Raw genomic sequence first — 13,888 nt, forward strand, 5'->3', positions numbered from 1 at the left:
TGCAATAATCACAGAAATGTCTTTGACTTATTGTACTATGTGATTTTCATTTCCTCTGAATGAATTGTTCCCTGTACCACGTCTAAGTGGAGCATAGTTGGTTCTGAATGTATTTTGACTAGGTCCATTAACATTGAGTCATGCAAATTCCATGGACAATTGGTTACTCGGCCTGACTTCTCTTTGCTTCTCCTCTTGGATTAAAATGGAGAAGGCTTTTGCAATGCTAGGTAATGGATTCATCATTAAGATGCTACCCCTTAAAACCATATAAACTTCATTAAGTCCTATTACGAACTGAATAAGTCTGTGATCCTGTTCAGCTTTGTGCATGTTTTCCGTGGCTCCACAAGTACATTTACAATTGCATTGTGTATGGGCATTTAGAGTGTTTAGTTCCTCCCAAAGCTTCTTCATTTTTGTATATTATCCTGTTATGTCTAGATCACCTTGACTAAGGTCATTTATCTCCTTATGAAGCTGATAGAGTTTTGCCCCGTTGGTTTGATCGTATCGATCCTCCAATTCCTGCCATAACTCCTTGGCATCATTGACGTATTGCAAACTGTCTGTCAAGTCTTTTTGAGAGTGAATTAAGAATCCACGACGTCACCATGTCATTGCATCGAGGTCACTGGTCAAAGTTCGCATCATCGGTGCCCGGCTTCTTACATTTTCCAGTGATGAATCCGACTTTATTCTTTACAAAAAGTGCTCTGAGAACACCTGATGATAGGCTATAATTACGTATTTTAATCAATTATTACATTCCAATTCACTGCAATTGAGTTGAGTTTGCGCTTTAATCGCTAGTGTTTTGCACTAATTGTGTGTTTTATGCCTTGTAGGAGTGATTCCGAGCTATGTAGATGTTATGGAATGAATTCAAGTGATCTGGAGAATTGAAGTATGAGTAAAAGCCTAAGGAATTAATCCTAGATCGTGTTCGGGGATCAACAGATGATAGTTAAGAACGAACAAAGAATCGAGTAGGCATATTGCGCACTGTCTAGTAAAATGCACATAACTTTTCGCTCAGAATTCCATTTGGGCTCCACAATATATGGTTGGAAAGCTAATTCAAAGGGATAAACTTTTATGTTTTACATTTTTCCAAATTCCAAATGGTCCGCGTTCAGGTCCGCGGTCGATTCCGCGGCCGCGGACAGAACACTACGCAAATCCGCGGTCAGATCTGCGGCCGCGGCCGCCCTGACCTGGAAAAGTGTCTTTTTTCGCGTAGGAGAAGGTATAATAGTTTGGGCCCGACCCTACTTGGTATATATACATGGAAAAATAGTATTTTGAGAACCTTTGACATAATTTAGACCTAAGGAGGCTAAGGAGACGAGAGATTCGACCTAAGGAGGCAACACGCTAGGAGCAAGGCGGAGGATTCTTCTACGAGTTTTTCACTTCCTTCTTCCTATTTTCATTATTGGTTATGAATTCTACAATTGTAGTTATGCATACTATTATGAATAGCTAATTTGTTATCTAGGGTTTTGATGGAACCTATTGGAGGATGATTTTCCTGTTACTTTAATATAGATTTGTTGTAGTATTTTCTCTATTTGTTCAACTACGTTATTATTGTGGTTGGTTGAAGAGCTCTCAATCGACTGTGCCTATTTAGTGTGTATTAGTCGGGATAGAGTGCATATTTAGGTAGTTGTTGAACAACATCACTCCTAACGTATATGAGGGATCAATACGAAAGGTTTAAAGGTGGGATTAGGGATAACGAAACCTTGGGTGCGATCCGCGTGAGCCGTACTTAATACCACCTAGAGTAATTTGGGAGAATATGTCTAGTAGATTGTGGCAATTACTCGGGAGAAAGTTACAACAGTCAGAGCGCTCATGATCGGTAGAGAATACTTAGGAGAATTTATAGAAAACGTAGTGGGAAGGATTCCGACAATAGGGGAAATCATAACTCTAGACCTCCTTAATCTTGTCTCTAACCCTTAGTATCTTTAGTTGTTAATTTACTATTTTAATTTGTTAGTTAATTAGTTAAACACAAGAATCTTAATATTTATAACATAGGAATTATTCGAGCTTGTCTTCTTAGCAATATTGAAAAGCTGTAGCTAAGCCTTACTTCTCTGTGGGATCGACTCCGGACTTGTAAATCGGATTATATTTGCAACGAACGCTTAGTCCTTTTAATAAGTCATAGTTGGGCGTGATCAAATTTTGGCGTCATTGCCGGGGACTTGTAAACCGCATTATATTTGCAACGACTCCGGACTTGTAAATCGGATTATATTTGCATCGACCACTTAGTCCTTTTAATAAGGCATAATTGGGAGTGATCAAATTTTGGTGCCATTGCCGGAGAACTAACGGTGTAGCTGTAGGTGTACATATTGCTAGGTTTCAAGTTTGAACTTTTATTTTTATTTTTTGTATTTGATTTTTTTTATTTTTGTTTTATTTGTTGATTTTAAAAAAACATGGCATCTTGGAATTGTGAGAGTTTTAATGTTGGTAATTCTACTTTTGATCCTCCTCATGCATATTGTGAAGGAAACCACCCATTACAAAATTGTCAAAATATTCCCAAGAGCGAGTTGTGTGCACCAACTCAATCTTATGTGTGGAATATGTGTGATATGTGTGGTGGTCAAGATGGTCACTTTCTTGGTTGTGCTTATAATTCTTATCTTCCCCCTACCCCTTACTTTGATGGTTCTTTTTCTTGTGAGGATAACAGGAACAAAGAACCTTGGGAAGCTGACCGGAAGGAGATCAAAGATATGTTAAAGGGCCTCATGTAACAATATGATGAGAAATTACTGCAAATACAAAGGCAAGAGGCAACTATTCACAATTTGGAGGCTCGAGCGAATAAATTAATTGAACCTTGTAAAGCGCAACAAGTTGACAATGAATTGGCTGCAGAAATTGCCATTATACTGGAGGATTTAAAAAAATACGGGGATAAGCTAGAGGAGAAGGTCAGAGTAGAACACCAACAATCAATCGAACTAGATTTTGAGGATGTCGATGTCGTAGAAGAGATACTAGAGTCAACCAAGGATATTGAGGATACATATTTAGTTGACTCTAGTGTCATTAGTGTTGAGGATGTTGACAATCCCAATGTTTATGTAGTTGAGCGCATTGGTGCACACTCCAAGCATTTTTCCACATTGTGTTTAGATGATGATATGGAAATAGAGTCGTCCGAGCCACTTAAGGAGTCAAGGAGTAAGGAACAAGATGCCTACATTCTGGAATTCTTCGTGCCAGAAAGTCGGGAATACACATCTCATCCAAAGGCCAAGAAGAATACTACATTGTTTTATTAGGCCAGTGAGATTCGTTCTACCACCCCAGGAGCATGATCACAGAGCAGAATCAAAACTTAGGGTCCAATTTATAAGTTCAAAGTGGAGGCAGAAAGTGATTTGCGTCGTGCCGCGTTGTTAAATCAAGCGCTTGTTGGGAGGCAACCCAGCTTTATTGCTTTCTTTTATTTTTTATTAATTGTATTAGTTTTGTAGCGTCGATTTTTTATTTTCTAGGATCATGGAAAGAGAAGCTATTGGAAGGATGCAACAGCAAAACAGATGGTTGGAAGTAAGTGTGAGGTACCCGCACGAAGGACCAAGCCTGGGAGAAGTCTGAGTACCCCGTGAGTTGCTAGTGTTTTGGCTTTTGGCCTACCAGGGAGTTTCTTTTACCCTCTTATTAGTTATGGTGTGCGTTGGGGATAATGCACAATTTTAAGTATGGGGTGAGGAGATTGTCTGGGTGACTTTCTATGCTATTTTACCTGTGTTAGTTTAATTGAATAATGTTTTTTTTAGAAAAAAAAAAGATTGGACTTTTCCCGACGATGGATATCCTAGACAATTTTCTTGAGGGATTTAAGTCTAAAAAGAAAAGATTTTCTTTGTAGGTAGTACAGTAATTCTCCCTTGGTTTTTCTTTGTGTCGCGGTTCTTTTCCAAGGGTTTTGTTTGAACTGAGTGTAGTTAGTTTTTTTTAGGAGTAGGAGCCAGTGTGAGATTAATTGACTTGAAGCAATATCTCTTGACTTTGTTCTTGAGAATATTAAGTACATTAGTTGTGACGCTTAAGCTCAGTTTTTGACTCTTGTATAAGTACCTTAAATTATAAGCTTAACTTTGCTTAACTACTTTGACTAGAGTGTCTTGATGAGTCCAATCCTGAGTGAGTTATGTGCCATGTGTGTGCAAGATTTTGTGATATTCTATGCATTGCATTTGATGTCTAAAACTTGCCCCATGTGTTTGCAGAGCGAAATAGTAGTTTTGTTCAGTCTTGGAAGTGATGTAGGTGTTTCTTTGTTGAGCCATATATATATTTTACCCGCCTAATTGTTATGTATCGTAGTTAACCCCTTTGAGCCTGTAATCCTGTTTCTTTGGCAACTACATTACAAGCCTTACCCATTTTTTTGAATTAACCATCTATTTGAACCTTTTAACCTCTCATGAGCACTTGAATAGTTATGAACTTTGTAAAAGTTAAAGTGTGAGGTGGTTGGTTTGGCTTTTGAGTGGAACTAATGAAATAAGGAGAAAGGTGCACTGTGTTGAAAAGTGAGAACCACTTTAATTGAAAAAAAAATAGTTGTATTGTTGTGGAAAAAAAAATATTCCTTGCTAAGTGGTGGCTCTTGATGTAATTGTGCTTAAAGAAGTATGGAGTTAATATATATTGATGTGAAGGTGGAGTTATGGTTTGACATAAGTATGGGCTTGAATGTTAAAGTATATGTATTAAAGTGATTAGGGAGGTGTAGTCACTCTTATATCTAAATGTATCCTACCCGTCCCGCAGCCTACATTACAACCAAATAAAGTCCTACTTGATCCTAGACTGAATGAGCTCGATTAGTAGAGTAGTACACTACGGGCAAGCCTATGGTGCGTCTTTTGTGGCATATGAATGTTATTTCTGAGAGTGAGTGAATTCTTTCTATCTTGAGTTCCTAAGTGTTCCTAAATTTTATTGTGTGGAACTACTCTCGTTTGTTGTGTGAGGGCACTTGATTCATGAAGGAAAGGTAATGTCAGTGACCTCTACGTTAGAGTAAGTGGGTGAGTTGTGAATAATGCGTGGTACGTGTGAGTCAAATCTTGAGGTGAAGATGTTACCCTTTTGTGCTTATTCTATTTTAAATATTCTTAGTGTGATGAGTTAGGAGAATTGTTTAAAAAGGTCGTGTCTATATAAAGTGTAGTTTGATAGCTCGAGGCGAGCAATGGTTTAAGTGTGGGGTGTTGATGATAGGCTATAATTACGTATTTTAATCGATAATTATATTCCAATTCACTGCACTTTAGTTGAGTTTGTGCTTTAATCGCTAGTGTTTTGCACTAATTGTGTGTTTCATGCCTTGTAGGAGTGATTTCGAGCTATGTAGATGTTATGGAATGAATTTAAGTGATTTGGAGCTTTGAAGTCTGAGTAAAAGCCCAAGGAATTAAGCTGGGATCGTGTTCGGGGATCAACGGATGATAGTTAAGAACGAACGAAGAATCGAGTAGGCATATTGCGCACTGTCTAGTAAAATGCACATAACTTTTCGCTCAGAACTCCATTTGGGCTCCATAATATATGGTTGGAAAGCTAATGCTAAAACTTTCATATTTTACGTTTTTCCAAATTTCAAAGGGCCCACGGTCAGGTCCGCGGCCGCGGACGCCCTGACCTGGAAAAGTGTCCTTTTTCGCGTAGGAGAAGGTATAATTATTTGGGCCCGACCCTACTTGGTATATATACATGGAAAACAGTATTTTGAGAACCTTTGACATAATTTAGACCAAAGGAGACTAAGGAGACGAGAGATTCGACCTAAGGAGGCAAGAACACGCTAGGAGCAAGGCGGAGGATTCTTCTACGAGTTTTTCACTTCCTTCTTCCTATTTTCATTATTGGTAATGAATTCTAGTATTGTAGTTATGCATACTATTATGAATAGCTAATTTGTTATCTAGGGTTTTGATAGAATCTATTGGAGGATGATTTTCCTGTTACGTTAATATAGATTTGCTGTAGTTATCTAGGGTTTTGATGGAACCTATTGGAGGATGATTTTCTTGTTACGTTAATATAGATTTGCTGTAGTATTTTCTCTATTTGTTCAACTACGTTATTATTGTGGTTGGTTAAAGAGCTCTCAATCGACTGTGCCTATTTAGTGTGTATTACTCGGGAGAGAGTGCATATTTAGGTAGTTGTTGAACAACATCACTCCTAACGTATATGAGGGATCAATACGGAAGGTTTAAAGGTGGGATTAGGGATAACGAAACCTTGGGTGCGATCCGCGTGAGCTGTACTTAATGCCACCTAGCATAATTCGGGAGAATATGTCTAGTAAACTGTGGTAATTACTCGGGAGAGAGTTACGACAGTCAGAGCGCTCATGATCGATAGAGAATACTTAGGCGAATTTATAGAAAACGTAGCGGGAAGGATTCCGACAATAGGGGAAATCATAACTCTAGACCTCCTTAATCTTGTCTCTAACCCTTAGTATCTTTAGTTGTTAATTTACTATTTTAATTTGTTAGTTAATTAGTTAAACCCAAGAATCTTAATATTTATAACATAGGAATTATTCGAGCTTGTCTTCTTAGCAATATTGAACAGCTGTAGCTAAGCCTTAGTTCTCTGTGGGATTCGACTCCGGACTTGTAAATCGAATTATATTTGCAAAGACCGTTTAGTCCTTTTAATAAGGCATAGTTGGGCGTGAACAACACCTCTCATCCGGGATCTATAGCCCGTTCTGTCGAAAGCTACTGGTACTAGCACTGTTCCAGCACTCTCAGACGGGTGCATGTAGAGTGGACTAGTTGTGTCCAAACTAGGGTTAGTTGTATTTGAAGCATCATTGTCTCCTGCCATGATTCAGCTCAAATTAGTGAGTAATAGTGATCAATTGAAGAGAATGAGTGAAAAACACTGGATTAACCTGTGAATCTGAAAAAACCCTAAAATCTTGATTTCGCGATTTGGGACTGAGAACGAGAGAGAAACTCCGATTAACAACAGGATGAAGAAGACGAGATAGACGATCTCACACCCAGAGCGTGTGCTCTGATACCATGTTGAACTCATATGTTCCCACAGTGATGAAGTCCGCCATTCACGAATGAGTTGAGAGAGAGAGAGAAGAAAAGGGGAATGTTCTAGAAGAGAGAAAAATAATTTTCTGTATTACTCAAATGTATCAACGCACATACTATATACAACAAATCTAACTATTAGGTGAAAGTACAGAACTGCCCCTAACTAATCTAACTAACTTTGACTACATAATATAAATAAAAATACAACATAAGTCTGAATATAATTTATCCGTTTTTGTATTATCCGTTTTCAACCCGCCCACATCCGATCCGACCGCCTGCTTGCCACCCGTATTTTTGACCATTAAACCGACCCCTAAGGATAATTAATCCAACTTTCATATGAGAGAGTATATATAGAGATTATAATGTTGGTTTTGGATCGCTTGATAGATAATAGCTGCCAAATTAAGTATTTCTCTTTTGTAGTCTGTATAAAAGTGATTAGCTTTCTATTTTTTCCTGGTTTATTAATTTTTATTACTTGAATCTGGATAACGTATCGAAAGTTGTGGTAGGGGTTCTGAAAATACTTTAAATGGCTTGATTATTTTAATACCATTTTAGGTATTTGTTTTCCTTATCTAACTATGGAGTTAGACTTCATTTCTCTAATTTTCCTTTTGGATGCCTCTTTCTTGCTTTTTTTGGCAAAGTTGTTTAACCATTTTTTTTTTTTTATGTTAATGTAGTTGTGGCTGGTGTGCTCAAGAATAGTAGTTAGATTTTATGTGATATTCATTATTTCCAAATAAAGTATATGACAAGTTGACGTTTCAAATACTATATTCTGACAATATTATCACCTATAATCGAAAATAAAACTTGTGGTTGTTATGGTGGCACTGAGTTATTTGTGTCTGTTTAGTTGTACTTACTAATTATATTTTTATTTTACTCAAAATAGCTTTGTTTTATTCATATTTATTTTATTCAAAATAGCCACATATTCAAATAGGTTGACAAAAACTAAAAAATTTCTTAGCATCTTTGCTTCCTCCTCATTCTTATGATTATAAATATAATCATTCAAATTACAATATAGTCTATAATTCAGTCAATTAATTAGCGAATAGAGCATTTACATTACTTATTTTTAATTGATGTCAAATTATGATAACTACTTAGATTAAGGTATCTTCAAGGTGTATGGGGTCGAATTTGACCGACCACGTCCCTAAGCCAGTACGACCGACCGAATATATGTGAGTCCGGCTAGAAGGACGACCTAGGAATAATAAGAGGGACGACTTCATGATCACGTCGGCCCCTCTATAGCATGTACTTTATTTCTGTCTTTTAATATTCAAGTAAGGATCCTCTATTATATAAAGAGGGGTCCGAGCCTTGTAAGGGGGGATTTTCATTATTGAAAATACAATCTCTCTCTCTTATCTCTCTAACATTATCTCTTTCTCTTATCTCTCGAAGATTATCATCCTCTCTCTCTCTCCGATTTGTATTATTGTTGTCTGAACCAATTGCCAAGATCATCCTAGGGTTTATTATCTTCGATTATGATTTACCCCTTCATCTATATTGATAGATTTGCTTAAAAAGTATTAAACAACTTTTGAGTCAAACAATTTGGCGTCGTTTGTGGGGATTTCGGTAGTCGAAATCATAGTTCACATCTAGGATATCGAAAACAACAATCACTGTTCTTCAGACTTCATAGAAACTAACAAATGGCAGATAAAGAATCAAGGCTGAAGATGATAGCAGATGTCTCAACCAACCTCATAGGCCCACTCAACGAAGCCGGTAGAGAAAATACCGCGAATGTAACACCAGGTAGTGTACCGGAGGGGGAGATCTCACCCTCTTCACTCGAAGATCTAACGATTTTGCATGAAAGAGGGACTTCTACATCTGCAGCAAAGGAAACGCCCCCAGTAGTCAAAAAGCTACTAGAGGAATGGTTGACGAACACTCTCAGTAGCATGCTCGAGAAACCACCTCAGGGAAATATCAAAGACTCGTCAATGGCAGAAGTCGCCGCTGCCGCTGGTGAGCCCAGTGTTGTACGAACAGGTAACGCCCACACCGATACCAATGCAAGCGATGATGCGCTCGCAACCATCCTTAAGAAAATGGAAGAAATGGAGAACGAGAATAAAGCGTTTCGTGATCAAATGAAGGAGCACTAGGAAAGGGTAGACAAGATACCTGGTGCCCCTAAGCTACTACTGAAACGCGATGTGGGAAGGTTCGTCGAGCAATCGTATAGTGAGGAAGCTGCTCCTCACCCAATCCCTAAAACCTTCAAGATGCCACCGTACTTGAAAATATACGATGGGACCATGGATCCGGAAGACCATCTGATCCATTATATGACCGTTGTAAAAGGCAATGACCTATCGAAAGAACAGGTGCCATCCGTGTTGCTGAAAAATTTTGGTGAAACTTTGACAGGAGGAGCGATAACATGGTACTCTCAACTGCCAGCCAGATTGATATCGACGTTCGAAGAGATGGCGGACAAGTTCGCCACCGCTCATGTAGGAGCAAAGAAGGCCGAAGCTAGGGTCAACGATATCTTTGCCATCAGGCAAACAACGGGTGAAGGACTCAGGGACTTCCTGGCCCGACTCAACATGGTAAGAATGGGACTGCCAAACGTATCAGAAGGAACGGCGGTCGCAGCTTTCCAAAACGGGTTGAACAGAGACGGATCCAAAGCAACCAAGAAGCTGCTCACCGACTCATGAAGTATCCCCCCACCACGTGGGAAGAGATTCATAATGCCTATTGCGCCGAAGTAAGAGCGGATGAAGACGATCTTAACGGTCCAACCCAACAACTAACGTCAGTACAATCAGAGGTAAGGAGGGATCGACGCAACGACGGGCGACGGGAACCACTCCCACGCTTCAATAGAGAAAGGCATCAGCCTTACGTCAGAACTCCCAATCCGCCTCCTCCAAGATATCCAGATGCCGTGCAGCGACATGCCGCCTCGATTCGGAATGAAAGAGGTATGCCCCCATTATTATCCGCTCATAACTTTTGTGTCTCCCCTTCAGAAATAGTGTACGCACTGGAGAAGCTGGGCACGAAGGTGCAGTGGCCACAAAAAATGAAATCAGATCCTAGTGCAAGGAGGTCGAATGTCCTATGCGAATTCCATCAGGAAAGAGGACATAAGACCGAAGATTGCATAGGTCTACGACATGAGGCAGTCAGAATGCTGAACCAAGGATACCTGAAGGAGCTGCTCAGCGATAAAGGAAGGGCTAATTTCGCCAGAGGACGCGACCAATCCCGAGGACCACCAAAACCACCTTCTCCAGCATGCACCATACAGATGATCGTCGGTGGCGGTGACGACTCGGCAATCAACCATGTGAAGTTCACCACCACACACAAGTTGAAGCGCACGATCGCTCACGAACGGTATGATGACTTCGAAGATAGTATCACCTTCGATAAGTCTGATGCCGATGGTTTGTCTTTCCCTCATTACGATGCTTTAGTTATAACTTTACGCATTGCCGATACTAATGTGAAAAGAATCATGGTAGACGACGGAAGTGGCGCGTGTATTATCCACCCAAGAGTCCTCATGCAAATGAGGCTCGAAGATAAGATAATACCGCGTTGCATAAAACTAACGGGTTTTAACAATGCAGTAGAGCGAACCTCCGGAGAGATATCACTGCTAGTCTTGGCGGGAGGAGTCACGCTGGAAACCACATTCCACATCATGAATCAGGAAACGGCCTACAACGTCATCATAGGGCGTCATGGCCCTTCATAAAGTGGGGAATGGATATAATCGGCCCCCTACCGGCAGGACGAGGAAAGGTACGCTTTCTTTTAGTTTTGACTGACTATTTTTCTAAATGGGTGGAAGCAGGTGCGTACGCACAAATACGCGAGCAAGAGGTCATCGCCTTTATATGGAAAAATATCATATGTCGTTTCGGCATCCCCAAAGAAATCAGATGTGACAACGGGCCCCAGTTCATCGGTAGAAAAACAACCGAATTCTTCGAGAAATGGCACATCAAGCGGATACTCTCCACTCCGTATCATCCCGCTGCCAACGGCCAAGCCGAGTCTTCCAACAAAACAATATTGAATATATTGAAAAAGAAGCTCGAAGAAGCTAAAGGGCTATGGCCCGAATTACTACCTGAAGTATTATGGGCATACCGAACTACGCCCAAATCCAGCACGGGAGAAACACCGTACTCACTGGTCTATGCGACCGATGCAGTCATACCCGTCGAGATCGGAGAACCAAGCCTGAGATATTCCCATACCAGCGGAGCAAACAACGACAAAAGCAGGTTACAAGATCTAGACGAAGCCGAAGAACGAAGAGACATGGCCCATATAAGAATGACAGCCCGAAAACAGCTTATTACAACAAGAAAGCCAAAGTAAGATCGCTCAAAGTTGGCGACTACGTCCTCAAAGCCAAAACACTGGCGTCTTAAGGAAAATTGGGGACCAACTGGGACGGACCATACAAGATCATAGCAGCGACGAACAAATGAGCGTTCCAACTAGAAACGATGGAGGGAAAACCGCTCCAAAACAATTGGAACGTCGCCCACCTGAAATACTTCCACTTCTGAAGGGCATCTCCTAAGTCGCACTCTTTTTCCCTCACCCGAGTATTGTCCCAATTGGGTTTTCTCGGGGGGGTTTTTAACGAGGCGGCAAAGGGGATACCCGGTGGAAAAGGAGCGCAGGTTCACCATATCGGCCAATCGACACGGTCCGCAGGCTAATATAGTGAAGGGACTACACTAGTTATTCTCCATTATATGAACATGTCTCTATTGAATGTACAGAAGTCTCCATTGTATGTACAGAATTCTCCATTGAATGAACAGAAATCTCCATTGAATGAACGGAAATCTCCATTGAATGAACAGAAATCTCCACTGAATGAAATAAGAGTTAATCTCCATTACACGAACAAGAGTTAATCTCCATTACACGAACAAGAGTTAATCTCCATTACACGACGGATACTACTTCGACGACAGTCGAAGCAACATCCTAATGGCCAAGGCCATCGACATCGGTTCGACCTCGCTCGAACCACGACGGATACTACTTCGACGACAGTCGAAGCAACATCCTAATGGCCAAGGCCATCGACATCGGTTCGACCTCGCTCGAACCACGGCACGACCCTTTGACGAACGACAAGAACAACCTCTACGGAGGCTAAGCATTACAAAAGAAAACCCAAGAAAGGGAAGGCACCAAATGGACGAAGCAGCAAAAATAAAATTTATATTACAACAAAAATATATTTACATTCGCCCCCCCGGACGAGCTCCAATACACTATACAAACCAAAAATATACATTGTACGAGTTTATAACTGCCCGTCACCCCCTGGGAGGTAAATGTCATTGTACCAGGAACTGGAGTCGAGCCGGTTGACGTCTTCAGCAGGCCCCTCCCCATCGGGAGAGTCGGGGTAATAACCACAAGCCTCACGAGCAGCGCAAGCCTCGTCTCGCCATGCCTGAACTTCCTCCTCCGTCGCCCGTCCCGCGGCATGAAGCTCTCTATACACGTCGAGCTTAGCCTCCGCAAAAATCCACATTTCATGCGCACTACGACGCGTACTCCGACCAGGCGAGGGACGAGATGAGGAAGGCTGAGAAAGTCCATTGTTCTCGACCATCCCGGCGTCGAGCTCGGCGGTCAGATCCGCCACCCTCCGCTGCAGGTCGATGTTCTCCGCCGCCACCCCACGGCTCAGCTCAAGCTCGTCATCCTTCATCCTGAGAAGCTCCTCCAACTCGCTGTTACGGGCCACGCCCTTCATCAGCTCGCTATCTGCCTCCTCCAGCTCAGCTCCCCTGCGTTCCAACTGGGACTGCCCCCGCTCAACCACCGCTCGGTGCTTAGAGCGATACTTTCGATACTTTTTTAGCATCTTTTTGTAGAGGGCCGTCCGTTTTTGCTCACGGCGTCCCCTCTCACCCCAAAACAAGGGTCTAAAAAGAAAAGCAGAAATAAGCACGCCTCAAGTCAGTCTTACAACACACAGAAGGGAGAAAGGAAATAAGGATTACCTGCAACGCCATGCCGGAAACCCTTCGTGATAGCTCCGCATCCTCCACAGTACTGAGCGTCTTGCTCTCGGAGGCGGCACACAGCAGGGTAAGGGCCGAAGCAGCCTGCTCGCTGTTCAACAGCAAGTTGTAAGCCGCCGGAATCTTAATACGACGGTCGGACCCATCCGTCATCATCTCCACGTGGGTAAGGCCACCCACAAACTCGTCAACATCCTCATGAGCGATGTCAGAGTCCGATTTCTCCGCTCCCTCGCCAGGTCCTTCGATGTTGGTCGATGACCCTCCCTCGACGGCACACGCGGAACTAGCACCGGGAACGGCACTCCTCTGTTGAGCCGACCTCCCAGATAGAATGGCGTCGGCCATGAATGGTCTGTGCGTCGGCCGAGGCACCTCACTTCCTTCGGCTTCGGTGGCCACCTCCTTGCCCTTCTCGAGCCTCCTCCGTTTTCTTTCTAACGATTCCTCGCCATCGGAGGGTTCATCCACGGGTTGCAGAGCCGACGCCAGTGACGCCGACTCCCACATAACCATGGTCATAGATGTAGCCCCCTATAAGGGAGCTGGAGGGAGATCTCCTCGAACAGACTCGATCAGTATATCATGAGTGTCCGAGGCAACGTCGGATCGCTTGAGAGCGGGGACTGGCGCCCTCTTCCTAGAAGCGCCTCGACCTGTCGCCATAGAAATAAGTGAGTAGGGTTGCAGACATTA

Source organism: Nicotiana attenuata, chromosome 2 (assembly GCF_001879085.1).
Source record: "Nicotiana attenuata strain UT chromosome 2, NIATTr2, whole genome shotgun sequence".
Lineage (NCBI taxonomy): Eukaryota > Viridiplantae > Streptophyta > Magnoliopsida > Solanales > Solanaceae > Nicotiana > Nicotiana attenuata.